This window comes from Schistocerca nitens, chromosome 12 (genome assembly GCF_023898315.1).
Source record: "Schistocerca nitens isolate TAMUIC-IGC-003100 chromosome 12, iqSchNite1.1, whole genome shotgun sequence".
In the NCBI taxonomy this organism is placed as follows: domain Eukaryota; kingdom Metazoa; phylum Arthropoda; class Insecta; order Orthoptera; family Acrididae; genus Schistocerca; species Schistocerca nitens.
This window is the reverse complement of record NC_064625.1, coordinates 174,631,464-174,653,528: the sequence shown is the minus strand read 5'-3', so window position 1 is coordinate 174,653,528 and position 22,065 is coordinate 174,631,464. Positions and strand designations below refer to the sequence as shown.

The 22,065-nt window shown below is 42.9% G+C and overlaps 1 protein-coding gene across 1 annotated transcript in view; it reads left to right on the top strand.

Moving 5' to 3' along the window:
- Nucleotides 1-22,065, top strand: part of LOC126214988 (acetylcholinesterase-like) — a 762,016-nt gene that overhangs the window by 228,646 nt on the left and 511,305 nt on the right. The window lies entirely within an intron of this gene.

The window sequence follows — 22,065 nt, the reverse complement described above, 5'->3', positions numbered from 1 at the left end:
TGGTCGGCGGGGTAGGTCCCCCGATACAACCTTGCTGCCCGCCTCCCGTTCCCATTTCCCTCTCCGTAAGTAAACACCATGTCGGCAAGTTCTGGATTAGAACCATTGTATACAACGCTGTATCAGATCCACTACAAGGTGGGTCAGCAGCAGAAGTGAGTCGGACAAAACATTACCATGGCTGGAGAGAGGGCTACGGCATGACGTATGAGGAACTGTACCACCCTCTAGGATGAAGCCATGCATACTGAACTGTGGCTGCACGGTACAGCGCGTATCAGACCGCAGTCTCTGTAACAAAGTATGCTTGAATAAATAGTCTGTAGTATGGAGACCATGCATTTCCGGACATAAGTTCATTAGACCTTTTCTCTTCCGTATCCTCTCACCGATCAATCGCTAGAGTTGGTACGCACTGGAAAAAATCACCCTGTAATTTATGCAGTCGTATAAGCGACGGGTAATGTACATTTTCTATGGAACAACATTACAGTACCATATACAAATAATTTAGAGATTTAGTTGAGAATGAGAGAGCAGAAAAGTACGAAGATTGACATACGACATTCATTGTTTTGTACATCAAGAAGCACTTCGCGCTAAATTCGCAGGCATGCAGCACGTGAAGAAATTCGTAGTACGAACAGTACAATTTCTGACCTCGCACGCATTTTCCGACAAACAGCTGCAGCAGTTTTCGGTTTCATTCAGCGAAGAGTACAGAGACTTTACATATTACTGCAAAGTTGGCTACGTTAAGGGGCATGCCTGCAATGATAAGTCGATTTAAAGCTCGCAGTTGTTGAATATATGTAGTAAAAAGGAGTGCAAGAACGAAAATTACAACATTCGGAATGGATTGCAGACCTCGCACTTTAAGTGGACGTGACTGCAGACTTCCCACGCTGCAAGTTGAGAAACAACTTCTCTCTCATTTGGTGGCGGATGAATTTAAAAACAGAATCGCTTTGTAGAAAGGACACATTCTGATAAACGCTGTCAAGTTCCGTAAGCTCGCCGACGTTAAAGAAAACGTCAGGTTTCAAGAATTGATTGTGGCTTGAAAGAATTGCAGGGACGTTTTCCTAAACGATTTGAGGACAATGTCAGTCTTATAACTTTTTTTCAATATGTTTTCGAAACCATTTGCAGTTTCTGTTGAAAGTGCCCCTCTGCAAGTGTAGATGTAACCGGCTGAACTTCAGTGTACCCCAAAGAAAGAAGTCCAGAGGTGTAAGATCAGGAGAACGGGCTGGCCAATTTATGCGCCCTCCACGTCCTATGAAACGCCCGTCGAACGTGTACCTCACCCCTCATGGTAATGTACATGTGCGTCAGTGAAAAAGACCAATAAAAAGGTGTTAGCATGTGGACGTAATGTGCTGTTCCAGTCTCTTCTGTACCTAAGGTCCATCACCGTTCCCTTTGGATCCCTACGTAATTCGGTGCTCTCCGATACACACGATCGAACAGCGGGGGAGTGGTACTCAAGCGTCAACTTTAGGTTACAATATCTGCGGATGTAATTAACATTTTACAATGCAACAAACGGCACTGATTACGTATTTGTTTATATGCTCAGATGTGCTAACAAAACTAATGGGGTTCCATTTAAAAAAACGTAGGTTTGTGTTAAAAAGCATACTTCCGTGCATTTTTTTATGGTTTTATTAACCAATTACACTAGCCCCTCTCCTAACGTTGCCGGCCGCGGTGGTCTCGCGGTTCTGGGCGCGCAGTCCGGAGCCGTGCGACTGCTACGGTCGCAGGTTCGAATCCTGCCTCGGGCATGGATGTGTGTGATGTCCTTAGGTTAGTTAGGTTTAAGTAGTTCTAAGTTCTAGGGGACTGATAACCACAGCAGTTGAGTCCCATAGTGCTCAGAGCCATTTGAACCATTTTCTCCTAACGTTCGGTCTGTGGAATCGATTCGTCAGTATTTGATGTGGTTTACGAAATACATCCAGCGGTAACGTTAGGTGACCCACCATAATTAGTATGCGCTGTATGGTTTGATGGCACATTTTGGGGACAAAATTCGCATTTCATGATCGAGAAGTTTCTTCACCCTCAGTGGGTGACCGTGTGCTGTGCAATGTCCAGTCAGCAGTATTAACACGCAGCTGTCTAACCCAATGCGAGAAAAAAGTACTGTGTTGCACACGCAGGAGTCGAACCCAGAGCCGTGCGCGCTAAAGTGGCCCACGTGGACCCGGACCTGCACCGACCTTAACACTTGGGTTGGGTTGGGATGATGTGCGACAGACCGACAGGCTCCATCGCTGCAGGAGCGGCGAGACATGTCAGTTGGTGACGTCACATGTTCAACATTTCTCATCCATTTTCGGGGTATTTTCGGACATTTGCGAGCCCTTGTCTGTTACATTAAATTAGCTATATCAGCGTCGTCTAATAGCTTTGGACGTTCTTCTGCGTTAATAAGTACCTCATAATCTAATTTTCCCTGAAACAATTAAGTTTTTATCTACGATAGAGTTGGCAGCTGAAGAAATGAATTGAAATTTGTGTGGCGGTCGGAACTCGAACCCGGGTCTTCTTGCTTGCTGGGCAGAAGTGCTGACCATTACACAACCACATTATTATGGTCAATATTGCTGTACGAACTACACATGTCTAATGCCCTCCCCAACACAAACTTTAGCTCATATCTCCAGCTCACTTTTCCTCTAGTTCGTGCAGCAAAGCTGACATAATGGTACGATGATGTACTGGTCAGCATTTCTGCCTAGTAAGTGAGAAGATCCGGCTTCAAGTCGCGGCCGCCTCACAAATTTTCATTTCTACAGCCTCCAAAATCATCGGTACTGAGAATCACTCTGTGTGTGATGTCCTTAGGTTAGTTAGGTTAAAGTAGTTCTAAGCCTAGGGGACTGATGACCTCAGATGTTGAGTCCCACAGTGCTCAGAGCCATTTGAACCATTTGAACTCTTCATGTCTGTGAGTGCGACGGTGTTTGAGTGTGGGTGGACATTGTGTCCAGACTCCTGTGGGGATCAGGCGATCTGCCAGAAGGAGCCGACTTGACAGGGAGTCCACTTGCGTGCGGCAAGGTGGAAATTTGGGTGGGGTGGCAAGTGTACCATGACAGCCGAAGTGCTCAAGGCGACTCCTCGCGTTAACCGGGAAATCCGGGGTCGAATCGCGGTCCGGGACAAATTTTGCACCTGTCGTCTTTGAATTTATTTCAAAGCCTGCATGCCACTGATTTCGTCGGTTTCCGTTAATTCATATTTGTCCTTGTCTCGGATGTTGACCATATAGGACTGATGGTGTAAATACAGTAGTGTGTATGCTTGAAGTTTCTCATTATGGGAGTAGTGAAGAGCGGTCTATTTTAATTGCTAAAAACCGTTCAAAAGCCAAGACAGCACCTTTTTTTTATTGAAGACAATCGTTTTCAACTGTTTTACCTCTCATCTTCAGGTCTTAAACATCTTTTGGTAGCACAATACCTGTCAGTTGTACGTTGTACGCCATCCCAAAGTGGATTTGCACTGTGTAGTATGTCTTCAGCATATGTGCTAAATATTATCCATTTGACAACTTGTGCAAGAGGTCAGTCTAAAATGAACATGTTTTACTACAAAAAAATTTTTATGATCTGAAGATGACAGCTAAGACTGTTGAAACCGGTTGTCTTGAACAAACCATATATATATATATATATATATATATATATATATATATATATATATATATCCTTCTTTAGATGGATCATTTTTACATTGCTTTTGGGCATTAATCTTTACCAATCTTTTAAAATGTTTCATGGACTTGGCAGCTACCGTTTCCGTCATTATATGTCCCAAACAATCTTCTTACGGCAAGTCACCATTCAATAATAATACACCGTATGACCGTGCATAGGGTGTTGCTAACAAGAAAACAGAGTACCGGAAATCATTAGAAAAAAAATGTGTATGAAATCTTATGGGACTTAACTGCTAATGTCATCAGTCCCTAAGCTTACACACTACTTAACCTAAATTATCCTAAGGACAAACACACACACCCATGCCCCAGGGAGGACTCGAACGTCCGCCGTGGAAGTCATTAGAGCCCTAGCTGTTGATCTGCTTCAGTCTTACGGAAAGACGCATCCCGATACTGTGGCCCGCACTCTGAGAGGTTAAGTTATGCAGACACGTAATGATGTCCGCAGGCCGCGAAATCTCCAAGATTGGCGATCTTTTACAGGAGCTGGAAATTTAGCACGGACATCAATGCGATATGCTCGTAATAGCTTCCACAACTAAACTTTCTCTCTAAACCTGCCAGAAAATCGAAGAGATTCTGGTCGTATGTAAAGTATGCTAGCGTCAAGACACAATTATGCCTTCACTGCGTGATAGCAGTGGAAATACTATAAACGACAGTGCTGTCCAGCTAGAGATACTAACACAGCCTTCCGAAATTCATTCACTAAAGAAAAAGAAGTAAATATTAGAGAATTCAGATCAAGAACAGCTGCCAACATGAATAACGTAGAAGTAGAAATCCTTGGAGTAGTGAAGCAACTAAAATAACTTAATAAAAGCAAATCTTCCGATGCAAACTGTGTACCAATTAGGTTCCTTTCACAGTAAGCTGATGCAATAGCTCCATACTTAATCATATACACTCCTAGAAATGGAAAAAAGAACACATTGACACCGGTGTGTCAGACCCACCATACTTGCTCCGGACACTGCGAGAGGGCTGTACAAGCAATGATCACACGCACGGCACAGCGGACACACCAGGAACCGCGGTGTTGGCCGTCGAATGGCGCTAGCTGCGCAGCATTTGTGCACCGCCGCCGTCAGTGTCAGCCAGTTTGCCGTGGCATACGGAGCTCCATCGCAGTCTTTAACACTGGTAGCATGCCGCGACAGCGTGGACGTGAACCGTATGTGCAGTTGACGGACTTTGAGCGAGGGCGTATAGTGGGCATGCGGGAGGCCGGGTGGACGTACCGCCGAATTGCTCAACACGTGGGGCGTGATGTCTCCACAGTACATCGATGTTGTCGCCAGTGGTCGGCGGAAGGTGCACGTGCCCGTCGACCTGGGACCGGACCGCAGCGACGCACGGATGCACGCCAAGACCGTAGGATCTTACGCAGTGCCGTAGGGGACCGCACCGCCACTTCCCAGCAAATTAGGGACACTGTTGCTCCTGGGGTATCGGCGAGGACCGTTCGCAACCGTCTCCATGAAGCTGGGCTACGGTCCCGCACACCGTTAGGCCGTCTTCCGCTCACGCCCCAACATCGTGCAGCCCGCCTCCAGTGGTGTCGCGACAGGCGTGAATGGAGGGACGAATGGAGACGTGTCGTCTTCAGCGATGAGAGTCGCTTCTGCCTTGGTGCCAATGATGGTCGTATGCGTGTTTGGCGCCGTGCAGGTGAGCGCCACAATCAGGACTGCATACGACCGAGGCACACAGGGCCAACACCCGGCATCGTGGTGTGGGGAGCGATCTCCTACACTGGCCGTACACCACTGGTGATCGTCGAGGGGACACTGAATAGTGCACGGTACATCCAAACCGTCATCGAACCCATCGTTCTACCATTCCTAGACCGGCAAGGGAACTTGCTGTTCCAACAGGACAATGCACGTCCGCATGTATCCCGTGCCACCCAACGTGCTCTAGAAGGTGTAAGTCAACTACCCTGGCCAGCAAGATCTCCGGATCTGTCCCCCATTGAGCATGTTTGGGACTGGATGAAGCGTCGTCTCACGCGGTCTGCACGTCCAGCACGAACGCTGGTCCAACTGAGGCGCCAGGTGTAAATGGCATGGCAAGCCGTTCCACAGGACTACATCCAGCATCTCTACGATTGTCTCCATGGGAGAATAGCAGCCTGCATTGCTGCGAAAGGTGGATATACACTGTACTAGTGCCGACATTGTGCATGCTCTGTTGCCTGTGTCTATGTGCCTGTGGTTCTGTCAGTGTGATCATGTGATGTATCTGACCCCAGGAATGTGTCAATAATGTTTCCCCTTCCTGGGACAATGAATTCACGGTGTTCTTATTTCAATTTCCAGGAGTGTATAACCACTCGCTACCCGAAATATCCATACCCAAAGACCGGAAAGTTGCATAGGTTACACCAATATTCAAGAAAGGTAGTAGGAGATACACAGTAAGCTACAGGCTCACATCATTAACGTCGATATGCAGCAGTATTTTGGAGCATATATTTTGTTCGAACATAAAGAATTACATCGAGGAGAGCGGAGTATTGACACACAGTCATCACGGATTTACAAAACGTTCTTCTTGGAAACACAAATAGCTCTTTACACACAAGAAATGTCGAGAGCTATTGACAAAGGATTTCAAACTGATTCCGTATTTCTAGACTTCTGGAAGGCTTTTGACGCTCTGCCACACAAGCGACTTGTAGCGAAATTGCGTGCTTACGGACTGTCTTCTCAGTTATGTGACTGGATTCGTGATTTCCTGTCAGAGAGATCGCAGTTCGTAGCATTTGACGGAAAGTTATCGAGAAAACAGAAGTGATTTCTGGCGTTTCCCAAGGCAGTGTTATAGGCCCTCTGTTGTCCCTTTTATATATATATATATATATATATATATATATATATATATATATATATATATATATACATATATATATATATGATTTAGGGGAAAATATAATGAGCCGTCTTAATTGTTTCCAGATGATGTCGTTTACCATCTAGTAAAGGAGCCGTCTTAATTGTTTGCAGATGATGTTGTCGTTTATCATCTAGTAAAGTCATCAGAAGATCAAAACAAATTGCAAAAAGATTTAGAAAGGGTATCTGAATTGAACCGACAATTAGCAGTTGATTCTAAATAAGGAAAAGTGTGAGGTCATCCACATGAGTTGTAAAAGGAATCCGTTAAATTTCGGTTACATGATAAATTTGATCAGATCTGAAGGCCGTAAATTCAACTAAATACCAAGGAATTACAATTACGATCACCTTAAATCGGAAAACACACAGAAGATGTTGTGGAGAAGGCGTACCAAGGACTGCGTTTTATTGTCACACTACTTGCTAAAGAGACTGCCTACACTACGCTTGTCCGTTCTCTTTTCCAGTACTGCTGTGCTGTCTGGGATCCTTACCAGATAGGGTTGACTGAATACATCGAGAAAGTTCAAAGAAGAGCAGCACGTTTTGTATTATCGCGAAATATGGGAGAGAGTGTCACGGAAATGATGTAGGATTTGGGGTAAACGTAATTAAAACAAGGTCGTTTGTCATTGCGGTGGGATCTGCTCACCAAATTTTAATCACCAACTTTCTCCTCCGAATGCGGAAATATTTTGTTGACGCCGACTTACATGGGAGAACCGATCATCATAATGAACAAGGGAAATCGCACGGAAAGATATGGGTGTTCGTTTTCTCCGCTCGCTGTTCGAGACTGCAGTAATAAAAAGTCATTGTGAAGGTGGTTCGATAAACCCTCTGCCAGGTACTTAAGTGTGATTTGCAGAGTATCCGTGTAGTCCATCGTGTGTTGTCCACGTAACTTTAGAAGGCAGAGACAATATGGAGAACTGTTTCGAACAATGAGAATGATAAAGAACGCTGCTGAAACTTCTTTTACGACGTGAAGGGCCCTTGTTCCATTGCGTCGACAATGTTTCCAAACTGTCGCACGTAATTTCGTTTCAACTGTGTGGCTGCAGTAATTGAGTAAGTTTTCTTTTCATTAGAAAGTTTGTACTTGACTTAATACTGATTTGCTGTACGTCCACAGTGGAGAGAAATTTGAATAACCTGATTTGGTTATCTTGTGGAAATGTGTTTGAGGCCCGAGTTTCGCTGTGTGATCTGGGAATATCTTACCCATCGCTACTGAAGTGTCCCTCAGATTGAATGAAGGTAACTTTAGATTGATCACTGCTTACAGAGAGGTGCAAAACCTGTAGTTAATCTTACTGTCGCTTGTTGAGTGGAATAGGAGAAATCTTTAAAATACAGTCTGCTTCAGAGGGAATACTAAATACGAGTACTTCAGGAGGTAGTGGTATAGTCTGATTCGATGAAAACATTCCTATAACACGTGTCCAAGTTTATTGGTTAGAGAGATGCTGTTGCTTACAGATTTAAGTACCCATTTCGCGTGTTCATAATCCAGTTCCTATGACATTCTTTATCGTAGCCATTGATGTTTCCGCGTTCAGTTTGTGATTCCTTGGCCAATTCTGCCGTACTGCTGAAGCAGAGTAGCAGACTGATAAGTGTTCACTTGATCTGTGGCTGAACTTCGTGCACTCCGCAGCAGCCATACTCGATGTGGCCTACGAATACAGTGAAGTGCTAAAAGTCATGGGATTAGTTACAGGTGGCGGTAGTATTGCGTGAACAAGGTATGAAAGGGCTGTGCGTTGGTGGAGCTGCCGTTTGCAGTCGGGTGACTCTCGTGGAAACGACGACGGCAGTTAGCAGACTTTGAAAGCAGCGTGGTAGTCCGCCAGGTTAGCTGCTTCCTGGACTCCGGTAGGCGCGCCAACCCCGGATCGACGAGGGCCAATGTGCCGGCCAGCCTGGATGTGGTTTTTAGGCGGTTTTCCACATCCCACTAGGTGCATACCGGGCTGCTCCCCATGTCCCGCCTCAGTTACACGACTCGCAGACATGAGAAACACGTTCGCGCTGTTTCACGGTTTACACTATACGCAGACAGCTGGGTTACAGTGATTCCGACCGGGGGGGGGGGGGGGGGGGTACAGGGTGGCGACAGGAAGGCATCCAACCACCCCTTCAATTAACTATGCCAAACCCGATCATGAGCATGCCGACCCTGTGAAAACTGTGGGACAAAGGCACGAGCAAAATAAAAAGAAAACGGCGTGGTAATTGGAGATAGATGCATGGCGTATTCCATTTCATAATCGTTGGGGAACTCAATATTCCGAGATCCACAGTGCCACGAGTCTGCTGAGAATAACATGTGCCAGACATTACCTCTCAGCACGGACAACGCAGTGGCCGACGGTCGTCACTTAACGACCGAGAGCAGCGGCGTTTGCGTAGTTGTCAGTGCTGACAGACAAGCAACACTGTGAAATAACTGCAAAATCAATGTGGAACGTACGACCAACGCATCCGTTAGGGCACTGCGGCGAAGGACATCACACACATCCATGCCCGAGGCAGGATTCGAACCTGTGACGCAGCAGTCGCGCGGTTCGAGACTGTAGCGCCTAGAACCGCCCGGCCACTCCGGCCGGCTGGAGTACCTCTCCTGGGCTCTTTACCATATCGATTGGACCCTAGACGACTGGAAAACCGTGGCCTGCCCAGATCAGTCCGATTAGGTGGGTTATAGTGGGGCGCAGACCTCACGAATCCGTGGACCGACGTTGACTAGAAGGCACTAGCTCTGCAAGCTGGTGGTGGCTCCACAGTGGCGTGGGCTGTGTTTGCATGAAATGGACCCTGCATCTCAGCAGGAGAATGTTCAAGCTGGTCGAGGCTCTGTAATGGTGTGGAGCGTGTGCAGTTGGAGTGATATGGGACCCCTGATGCGTCTATATACGACTCTGGCAGGCGACACGTACGTAAGCATTCTATCTGATCACCTGCATCCATTCATGTCCACTGTGCTTTCCGACGGACGTGGGCAATTCCAGCAGGACAATGCGACACTCCACACGTCCAGAATTGCTACAGAGTGGCGCCAGGAACACTCTTCCGAGCTTAAACACTTCTTCTGGCCACCAGGCTCCCCAGACATGAACATTATTGAGCATATCTGGGATGCCTTGCAACATGCTGTTCAGAAGAGATCTCCACCCCCTCGTATGAACAGTTCTCTTATGGACAGCCCTCGTGCTCTTACGGATTTATGGACAGCCCTGCAAGATTCATGGTGTCAGTTCCCTCCAGCACTGCTTCAGATATTGATCGAGTCAATGGCATGTTGTGTTGGGGCACTTCTGCGTGTTCACGATGGCCCTACATGATATTAGCAGGCGTGCCAGTTTCTTTGGCTCTTCAGTGCATTTATTTGGAAAAACCCTTTGGAAGATACCATAAATCAAATTTGGTTTTGCTTCTTTGTCTTTAATTTTCGTTGCTCCCAGATTTCCTTCATCCTTAGAAAGCATCGTTCCTTTTCTTCCTTTTCTTCCTTTCTTGTTTTTAAATCTTGCCTTTATTGATGCTTCTTTAAAAACTATTTTGTTCTCTATTCTGTCGATTCCAATTCCAGTGCTTTTCATATCTTTGTCAGTTTCGGTGAAGTATGTGGGTTTATATTTGTAGCTGTTTAGTAAGTTGAAGATATGCTTCGTTAGTCTTATTATCCATTCGGCATGTGCCTCCATAAAACTGCAGTCTTCTTTTCCTCAGTACATCAGTTACCTTTTCTTCTAAGTCCTTGTATTTTCCTTAGAAAAGTTTTTCAAGATCCCCAAATCTTGTTAGTTTAAGTGCTTCTGCTGCATATATGCTGTCATAAGTTCCGTGATCGAGGTAAAGTTGTTTTTGTTATATATTTTTTGACATTCAGAATGCCCTTTCCATTTTAGAGCAGAGTTGAGTTTTATTGGCTCTGGTAATCATAGAGTAGACAAATAGTACATTCTGATGTAGGACAAGTCAATGTATAACAAAATATAACATTAAATTTGCATTAATTTCATTATTTCTACATTTAATGATCACTGATTTACAATATACAGAGCAAATATTGCACAAAATAAAGAGTAGATATTTTAAAGCAGAAAGAACATGTACTATACTGGCAGATTAATATTTGTATTACAGCAACATTTACATGGTAAATCATTAAAGTTCTAGTAACATTTATATGATACATCTATAAGGCAAAGACACAAATCGTTACTGAACTTCCTGAAGGAGCTCGTGGAGGCTGTAGAAGCAGATATGAGTCAAATATGCTTTAGAAGTTGACTTGAAATTTTCCAGGTCATTTGTTGATTTAATTTGTGGGGGAAGTTTATTATAGATAACTTTTCCCTAATACAGGGGTCGTTTTTTATTTGGGGTGGTATTTATGGGCTCTAAATGAAAGTTTCCTTTTTGCCTGGTGTTATAGGAGTGGATATTTTCATTTTTATGGAAGAGAGTCGGATTCTCCATTGAATATTTTTTCACAAACATAGTTATCTCATACACATGTACACATGGAAGTTGGAGGATTTCTAGCTTTTTAAAGAGTGGTCTACAGGCTTTGTTCCGTTTTACACCTTCCATTATTCTTATAATTCTTTTTTGTAGCCTAAAGTGCTTTTAGCTAAGAAAAGAGCTACCCCAAAAATAATACCATATTTCAGTTGTGGGTATATATAGGAATAATACACAGTTTTCACATAATCTTTGTTGCAGCATCTCTCTAATAAACTCATTCAGTAGCATGTTGTGTTTAATTTCGTACAGACTTTTTCAATATGTGTCCCCCATTTAAGATTACCTTGGAGTCATACTCCCAAGAAGTTAATGCTGTCTACATTTCGAATGTGTTTCTCAGATATCTGAATCTGAACAGTTTTCTCACCTTTTTCACATAATAGAAATTTAGTGCCACTGTGTTACTTGCATTTATTACCAATATGTTGTTACTGAACCAGTTTTAAATATTGCCAAGTGTCTCTGTGGTAGACTTCTGAAGCATTTCCATTTCTTTCCCACTCACTATCACACTTGTATCGTCAGCAAACTGGACGATGTTTTCCCAGAATTTGTTTAGGTCATTCACATATAACAGAAATAGAAGAGGTCCAAGAACTGAACCTTGTCGCACTCCATATTTAATGGTTTCATAGTCTGAATAGTGTTGAGTGAGTTTTATGAAATTTTGATGTTGCACTTCAACCAAAAGTTTTCGACTGCTTAGGTATGACTTTATCCAATTGTTAGATGTTCCTCTAGTACCCATGTTGACAACCTTAGGCAATAATTTTGTGTTATCTATGATAGCAAAAGCCTTAGAGAGATCTAGACGTATTCCAGTGACATTTTACCCATTACCTAGTTTCTGAAATACTTCACTTAACAGTTCAAAAATTGCTGTATCAGTTGATCGGCCTTTCCTGAAACCATGTTGTGCTGTGAATAGTATTTTGTGCTCTTCCAGAAAATCTACTACTCTTTTTTTTAAAAAAATTCTATGGTTTTGAGAATACAGTTAGTAGAGCAATGGGACTGTAGTTAGCCACTTCATCCTTTTTACCTTTTTTTGAATAGTGGTTTGAGCTTAGCTGTTTTTAGGCATGATGGGAAATTTCCGTTTTGAAAGTAATTATTGTAATGGTGAGCTAATGGTTGAATAATGAGATCTCCACATTTTTTAATAAGGCTGTCTGGGATGCCATCTATTCCAATGGAATGATTCACTTTTAAAGTTCTGATAACTGACAGGACTTCTTTCTGGGTTTGCTGGAAAGAGAAACAGTTTAGTAGGATTCATGTTGGTATTTAGAGATGATACTGGGCAGTTTATATGGCAAGGTTTGATTTCAGCGATTAATGGCTCACTTATATTGCTAAAAGAAAGTATTGCACACATTTTCTATTTCTTTAGGACCATTCATTTCTTTGCCATTACAATTTAATTTAATAATTTTGAGGGGAAACATTCTTTCACTATACTTCATACAGCTTTCATTTTGTTATTGGAGTTATTTATATGGCAGTCATTTGCCATTAATTTAGCTCTTGTGATCACTTTCTTAAGTACCATTTTATAATTCTTGAAATATGCAAGGAATTCATTGGATACTATGGAAGACTTGCAGATCTCATATAATCTTCGTTTTTCAGCAGACTTATTTGTACCTGTTGTCAACCAGCAATTTTTTCTGTTTAGCCTACTACACTTGATTTTTCTGATTTTTAGCTGGAAATGACACGTTAAAATAATGTGTAGATATATCCAAAAATATGTTGGACTTCTCATCTGTGTTTTCGTGTCTGTACATTTCAGTCAATTTTTCCTTCTTCAGTAAATTCCTAAAGTATTCAATGTTTTGATGACTGAAGGTTCTTCGTATTTTTATTGTTTCTGTTTGTTTGGTTAAGTTCAGCATCGAAGATTTCTCAAGAATCTGTGCATAGTGGTCACTGAAACCTGTGTTGAAGTTTCTAGCTGCATATTCATGACTTCCCTTGTTTATCAGTATCATATCAATAGTGGTGCTGGATACACCTATACCTCTGGCAAGGGAATTTACAGTTAGGAGCAGGATGTATGTTGCACAGATAGCCATAACATCATGTCTATCTTTTGAGACTTTGTTAAGTCAATGTTAAAGTCTCCACATATTGTAACTGTTTTGTTTAGGTCCCTGATACTATCAAGCCTACCTTCAAGTTGGTTGAAGAATATTTTTATGTTTGAGTTTGGACTTCTGTACAGGCAAATGAAGATTGTTTTTATTGATGTTAGTCCTACAGAAGAAACTTCCAAAGCACCTTATTTTCCTAACTTTTCGGGAGATTTTAGGCAGCAACAGCTGGTACTGTCTTTCACAAATGTACATGTTCCTCCATGTGTAGATATTTTTCTACATAAACGAGATGTTATAACGTTACCCTGTATACTTGTGATTGCTAACATCTCATCAGTTATCCAATGTTCACTAAAACACGTTATAGATACTTCTTTTAATTGACCTGACAGTAATACTTCTAGCTCATTTATTTTGTTTCGCAATGATTACACATTTTGGTGGACAATTATAAACTTGGGGTTTCTGCTTGGCATATCTGATTCATCTCTTACCGTTATTTGTCTCTGCCTTCTTTTCGTTTTAATCTGAAGAACACTTCTGGGATGAACTATGGGCGTGCTGTCTTCATCTGTGGCCTCACTTCTTGACGGTAGTTGTCTTGCTCTAGCAGGTTGTGTCCCATGTTGTTGGAAGCTCATAGATGGTTCAGTTCCTTAAAGGTCTTTCTTTAATTATTTCACTAACACGTCACAAACAAACCTTTTCCCTTCATAGTTCAAATGCATTCCATGCTTCGTGTGCAGATTTCGATGCAGCTTGCTTACATCCAGTACATCGCACTTAGGGTACTGAGAACACAGTTTCCGTCTTTTAATGTTTGTTTTCCGAATTTCTTTGTTCACACAAGAACTATAAATTAGATCGTGCCTATGAGACAGTGTGGCATCTACTGTATTTTTGCAGTCTATTTTCTGTGGCTATCTTTCCTCTTTTGTTACTTGTTATCCAATCTCCTAAGTATTTAAAACAGTTCGTTTTAGATATTGTGGTGTTATGAATTTTGAGGTTTGGAGGAGCATCGTTGATATTTGTCATGAAATGTGCTTTTTCAAATGATATTTTGTCTGCTTGATTTCGTAATACTGTGATTTGTTCTTTGGCACATCCAATGAGGCGATAGTTAATGCCATGTTATCTCTAAAACCTAGACAATCTACGGCGGTTCTATTTGGGTTTCTTGCTATTAGAACGCCCTTAGTATTGATGAGTTTTCTCCGTTGTCTCACTACCTTCTCTAATGCGCAGTTAAAAGCAGGAGCTGTAAACCAACTCCCTGTCTCACTCCTGATGTTATTTCAAAATATTTTGACAATTCTCCCGTAAATTTTGCTTTCGATGTTGTGTTAGTTACAAATCATTTAATTATTTCTGTTGTTTTACTGTCGAGTCCGAATTCCTCTATAATGTTGATTAATGTGTTACTATAAATTGACTTATACACCATTTTAAAATTTACAATGTTACCATAAATCTCAAGTTTCTCATTTTCGTCATTTCTGTTACAGTGTTTAGATTTAGTATATGCTCTGCACAAGGACTTCCTAAATTGTGCTTGGTACTCTCCTAGTTGTCGGTCGAGTATTCTTTCAGCTCCGTTCGGAAGTGTCATGTACAAGATTTTATGTGTCATTGGCAAAAGGTAGATCACTTTATAAGTTTTAGTATAAGTTTTGTTTCCGTTTTTACGTGGTTAATGTATTACTACCGATATCCAGTGCAATGGTAAGCTGTTTGTTGTTCAAATTTCATTAATGATATCTGTTTGAATCATGTTGTCACTAGAAATTTTCCGCAATTCAGCAACTATACTGCCTTTGCCTGATGCTTTGTTATTTTTAAGTTGTTTTATGATTTGTTTGAAATCCTTTATTGTTGGTGGCTTTGAATCTCGCTGTATTTCGATTACATTACCAAAACGAAATACTTCTTGTAGTGGTTCGCAGTTACGTAGTTCTTTGAAGCAGTCCACAATTTTTCTGCAGTTCTCAGTGTTATTACATACAGTTGTCTATGTTTTTGGAACTAGAAACTGTAAACTTGGTGGTTTTACTTCTTTAAAGTATTTTTAATGTTTTATAACAGTTCCTTGTGTTGTTCTGGTTAAATTGTCTCTCAATTGACGTTATTTGATTTTTTATATGTTGCACATTGATCTTTTTGAAATCTTTTGTTGCGAATTTCCTTGCTTCCATGAAATTTTTCCTGCTCTTATCATTTTTTATTTGCGATCCAGATAGTACAAACACTTTGTATGTCTATAATTAACTCATCATAATCATCATTCCGGCGAACATGTTACTACGTCTTTTTAATAGGGACAGTTTCTGATGCAGTCTCAATGACTTTTTGCAGTTGTTCCCAAAATTTAGGTATTGATTTCTGCAACTGCATTTTGCAACCATTTTCTCTAGATAATTCTCCTGTGTTCCTCGATACTGTAAGGAGTGCAATAACGTCACACACCTTCTCAACCCGCGGAGTTTCGTTTCACTTCCCCCCCATCTCCGTCTCGACGCTTCACACTTTTTATGAGGCAGTGTTTATTTGATGTTGGTACTGCAGAGTGACTACAAGCGCGTAAGTGATCCTTTAGAAAGTCTTTAAACATAAAACTCGACGAAAAAGAAACAGACGCGGATAAAGGCGAATTACTGTTCCTTCCAACAGCTTTTCTGCAACTTCAGATTTGAGTTGACGAAGTCACACTCGGGCTTTTTCTTTTCTCTGCGATTGTCGCGAACTTGGGCCACTCTCAGCTGTCGAACGCTCTACTCCCCCCCCCCCCCCGCCCCTCACCCACCTACCCCTTCACAACTCCTTTTATTGCCCAAGAAAGGGACTCCGAGTTCTATGGCCGAAGTTTGCGGCAATATATCAAAACTCTGGCCGGAAACGACCGGGACAATGGGCACTCGACAATGTGGCACGTGTCAGCCAAGTTCGTGGGTAACTTGGGGCAGCCGCGGAGGCCGTCGCAAAGCGGCCGAGAACTCGCCTGGGGCGTATGTATCTGGCTCACTAGCTGAATGATTAACGCAGTGTGAAGTGAAGCGGAGGACACATATTCGAACTCTTTTAACGCAGAACATTATAAATTCATTTATCCGCTCTCTCTTTGTAGTGACGCCTTCATAGCATCTACCTCCAAATTCCTCCCTCTCTCTCTTCTCTCTCTCTCTTTTTCTCAATGTCACCTTTATCTCTTACTTCGCATACAGTGCTTCCCTCTGCCACTGTTTGCTGTCTTACACTGCCTCCTTTCGTCTTCATGTTGTATATTAACGACCTTGTACACAATATTAATAGTAAAATAAGGCTTTTTGCAGACGATGCAGTTATCTATAATGAAGCACTGTCTGAAAGAAGCTGCATAAATATTCATACAGATGTTGATAAAGGCCGGCCGTTACGGTCAAGCGGTTCTAGGCGCTTCAGTCCGGAACCGCGCTGCTGCTACGGTCGCAGGTTCGGATGCTGCCTTGGGCATGGCTGTGTGTGATGTCCTTAGGTTAGTTAGGTTTAAGTAGTTCTAAGTTCTTGGGGACTGATGACCTCCGATGTTAAGTCCCATAGCGCTTAGATGGATTTCAACAATTTTTTGTTGATAAAGTTTTAACATCGTGCAGAGGTTTGAAAAATGGTTCAAATGGCTCTGAGCACTATGGGACTTAACTTCTGACGTCATCAGTCCCCTAGAACTTAGAACTACTTCAACCTAACTAACCTAGGGACATCACACACATCCATGCCCGAGGCAGGATTCGAACCTGCGACAGTAGCGGTCGCGCGGTTCCAGACTGAAGCGCCTAGAACCGCTCGACCACACCGGCCGGCTGCAGAGGTTTGCAACTTGCTCTAAATGCTCAGAAATGTAAAATTTCGCAATTCAAAAAAGGAAAAAGTAGTCTCCTATGACTATAATGTCAATCTAGTCGCTGATGGAATCGGCCAACTCATACAAATAAATTTGTTGGGATATGGAATGGAATGATCACATAGGACCAGTCATGGGTAAAGCAGGTGGTATATTTCGGTTTATTTGTAGAATACTGGGGGAGTGCAATCAGTCTACAAAGCAGATTGTTTACAAATCACGCGTGCGTCCAGTTCTTCAATATTGCTCAAGTGTGTGGGACCCATACTAGATAGGACTAACAGCGGATACTGAACATATAGAGAGAAGGCAGCACGACTGGCAACAGGTTTGCTTAATCCGTGGGAGAGTATCACAGAAATACTGAAGGAACTGAATTGGAAGACTCTTCAAGATAGACGTAAACTACGACGGTGGTTTGAAAAGTTCTCGGAACGGAATAGAAAAAAAGTATTTACATCACTGAAACTTTTTTTTTTTTTTTCAATGTAGTCTCCTTGTAGGTTAATGCACTCGGTCCAACGATGTTGCAGTGCCTTGATCCCATCTCGAAAATGAGTTTCCTCCAGGCCTGCAAAATAGTTGTCAACTCCGGCTATCAGTTCTTCGTTTGAAGCGAATCTTCGTGCACCAAGAAAATTTTCAGTTTTGGGAAGAGATGGAAGTCTTACGAAGCCATATCAGGTGAATAAGGTGGTTGTGGCAACAATTCATACCTTAGTTTGTGCAATTTGGCCATGGCGAAGGCACATATGTGCGGGCGCGCATTATCTTGATGGAAGATGACTTTCTTCTTTGTAAAACCTGGCCTTTTTTCGCGTATCTTTTATTGCAATTTGTCTAGGAGGTTAGTGTAGTGTTCTCCAGTAATTGTTTACCCAATGGGGAGATAATCTATAAACAGAACACTGATGCCATGACATTTGCCGCTGAAGGAATTGTGTTTGCTTTCTTTGGCGGCAGAGAATCAGCATGTTTCCTCTGCTCTGACTGTTGTTTTGTCTCTGGTGTATAGTAGTGCACCATAGTTTCAGTTTCATCTGGTGTCACAAACCGGCCCAAAAATACTTGTTCGTTTTTGCTAAAACGGGCCAAATATTGTTCCGCTATGTCCATACTCATGCGTTTTTGACCCAGCGTCAAGAGTCGCGGCACCCATCTTGCAGAGAATTTTTTTCATTTCTAATTGTCTAGTTAAAATGTGATACACCCTTTCAGATGACATCTGGCAAGCGTGAGCAATTTCACGCACTTTCAATCGGCGATTCTCCGTGACCATTTTGTGCACTTCTGCAATGATTTCCGGAGTAGTGACTCATCTTGGCCGACCACTATGCGGATCATCATGTAAGCTCTCCCGACCGAACTGAAATTCATTTGTCCACTTGGCAACAGTTGAATATGAATGAGCAGAGTCCCCCAGTGTATTCTGGAAATCGGCGTGAATTTCCTTTGCTTTCATGCCTTTCTTCACGAAGTACTTAATCGCTGCTCGAATCTCGATTTTTCCCATCTTCACAAATCACTGCGCGGGAACCACAAGAGAGCCACGCCACCGCCACAGCACTGACGTGGCACGTGTCTACAGGCAACACAACAGTCCAATGAAGATCACGTGAACAACTCCTAGCGCTAGCGCTGACCTCTGGTGGTGATTCCGAGAACTTTTCAAACTACTCTCGCATGATGAGGAAGTCTATTAAAAGTTTCAATAATCGGGTTTAATGACTACTCGAGGAATATACCACTATCCCCTGCGTATCGAGCACACAGAGATCGTGAGGATTATTCAGTCATTCTCGTCGCGCTCCGTACGAGAATGGAACAGGAAGAAATCGTAATAACTGGTGGCTTACCCTCTGCCACGCATCTCACGGCAGTTTGCAGACAGTAGATGTAGATGTACACGTAGATGTAGAAAAAAGTTCGCCGGTTTGTGAGGGTCCAGACTCCCTCTTCCCCAAGCCTATGTATGGTCTCCACTCATCTATATTTTTCACTTGCGCTGTCTCTTCTCTCTTTTTCTTCCACCGCTTCTGTCTCCATCTATGTCTCTTTGTCACTCACTGCCATTGTGTCTGTCACAGCATCACCGTGTCCTCTCTCTCTCTCTCCCACTGTCGTCTCTCTTATCCACCGCCACTGCCTCTCTGTTACTCTCTGTCAACACAACAATATACGATGACGTTCGCATGCCAGCAGTTTTTCTGAGTTAGGCAGAATAAGTCTTGAGGCACCCGGTTGACCACTCTTCCGTCGCTGGCTTTTATCGAGGAACCCGTGCGGAATTATTGTGCTCTGACAGGAACATATTTCGTTTAGTTTCCATCTTTTCCCTGCTGCAACAAGATCTGCTGGACGTATAAAACAAATTCTGTAGGTGACTTAAGTTGTATACTTTGACACATTTACATACTTTGAAACATATCAACGACAAATAAGTACGCATGATAAAAGGTTAACACAAATCGTTTGCTTTACGTTTTTTCTGGATAGTTTGCTATCGACTGCAGCTCGTCGAAGACACCCAGCGTATAATTTCAAACTCAAAATACTGAAAATGACATGAGAAGTATTTTATTGAATTTTTAATCTTTACAGTTTTAAATAATTTTTGGGCTGTCATTTTAAGTTCTTTCCAGATATGCTAAGACCGTTTTTAGCCCACTCTTTGGCACTGCAGCAACACTTATAGCACAACTCATCACGAAGCTTCATTGGTCTAAAGATGACTGAGTTCATTGGTGACGCCTGAACCCTTGCGATGACACAAAAACTATTGCCATGTGTTCAACACGTCTACTAAAATGAGACTTACATCACAGGGTGGATATTACATGTGTATTTTACGCACATAGGTAACGGATAAAGATCTCGAAAAAAGTTTCAAGTTCCCCGAGAATATTGGATGATTTTCCATTAACAGAAATTATAGACGTGGCCATCCCCATTATTCGTACTTCTAGTAGTCAAAAATTAGTTTTTCGCGCTTTTCTCACGCAGCCCTTGAAGAAGTTGTAAGTCGCCTTAAGTCCACCCCAGACCAAATCCCCGCATCCATCTGTGAAACTACGGACATACTGAAATTTGAAAAAAAAGTGTAACGACAAAATAGTCAGTTTTAGATGCGGATTTTTTCGCTGCACTCCTGAGCAACGTCGGTAGTGGATGGATGTGTGCTTGAATCCGTGTGGCATACCATTGACGAGATCATCGAGCCAGTGCTGGTCCAAATAGTCCCACTGCTCAGTGGCCAGTCTGCATAACACGCGTTCAGAAACGGCTCGTTTCACTCCATCTCACGCATCTTCGTTTGGGTTCGAGTCCGAGGAGAAGGTGGGTCACTCCATTCTGGTGATGCTACAGGGCCGTGATCGCGAGGACAACACGGTGAGTGCATGAGTTTTCATCCGTCACGATGAAACGTTGGCGACTGGGTCCGAGTGCTGGCTGCAGAATCTCGTCCGTGTACCGCAGAGCAGTGAGATTGCCGTCAACAGCCACAACAGGTGTACGGTGGCTGCGCGAATGGCAGTCCAGCACGACACTCCACCACCCCCACCACCACCACCTTACTGCACAGGTGGGACACACTGCTTCAGGCGTCCGAGATTACCGGATGGTCGCAAACATGTTGTCAGCAATTATCAGGGTAGAAACTATGAAACGTCCCCTTAGAAAAATTAATGAATTACTGTGCTTGGATACCCCTTACGTTATTTGATTTTCGAACAGCTGAGCAGAACTGAACGTACTCAGACATTTCGCTCTTTACTTATCGTGATCAACACTAAACTGACACACAATATTTTTAGCGGAACGCAATCTGACTTTCAATAATCCCTACAAAAGAATGGCCCTGACTAACAATAACCTATACCTTTCATGAATCACTTACCTCACAAAAATCTTAGTTACCCGAACTACTCCAATAAGACGAGCGCCACTACTGCCAGCTAAATAAAAGATTCTAACTACTGAAGGCACTAACTACTGATAGGCATAGTTAGCAAATGAAAGATTTTGATAGAGAACAAACAATGTATTTACCTTAATAGTGTTCAAAAGTCATAATATATACACTACTGGCCATTAAAATTGCTACACCAAGAAGAAATGCAGATGATAAACGGGTATTCATTGGACAAATATATTATACTAGAATTGACATGTGATTACATTGTCACGAAATTTGGGTGCATAGATCCTGAGAAATCAGTACCCAGAACAACCACCTCTGGCCGTAATAATGGCCTTGATACGCCTGGGCATTGAGTCAAACAGAGTTTGGATGGCGTGTACAGGTACAGCTGCCCATGCAGCTTCAACACGATACCACAGTTGATCAAGAGCAGTGACTGGCGTATTGTGACGAGCCGGTTGCTCGGCCACCATTGATCAGACGTTTTCAATTGGTGAGAGATCTGGAGAATGTGCTGGCCAGAGCAGCAGTCGAACATTTTCTGTATTTAGAAAGGCCCGTACAGGACCTGCAACATGCGGTCGTCCATTACCCTGCTGAAATGTAGGGTTTCGCAGTGATCGAGAGAGGGTAGAGGAAAGGGTCGTAACACATCTGAAATGTAGCGTCCAGTGTTCAAAGTGCCGTCAATGCGAACAAGAGGTGACCGAGACGTGTAACCAATGGCACCCCATACCATCACGCCGGGTGATACGCCAGTATGGCGAGACGAATACATGCTTCCAATGTGCGTTCACTGCAATGTCGTCAAACACGGATGCGACCATCATGATGCTGTAAACAGAACCTGGATTCATCCGAAAAAATAACGTTTTGCCATTCCTGCACCCAGGTTCGTCGTCGAGCACACCATCGCAGGCGCTCCTGTCTGTGATGCAGCGTCAAGGTTAACCGCAGCCGTGGTCTCCGAGCTCATAGTCCGTGCTGCTGGAAAC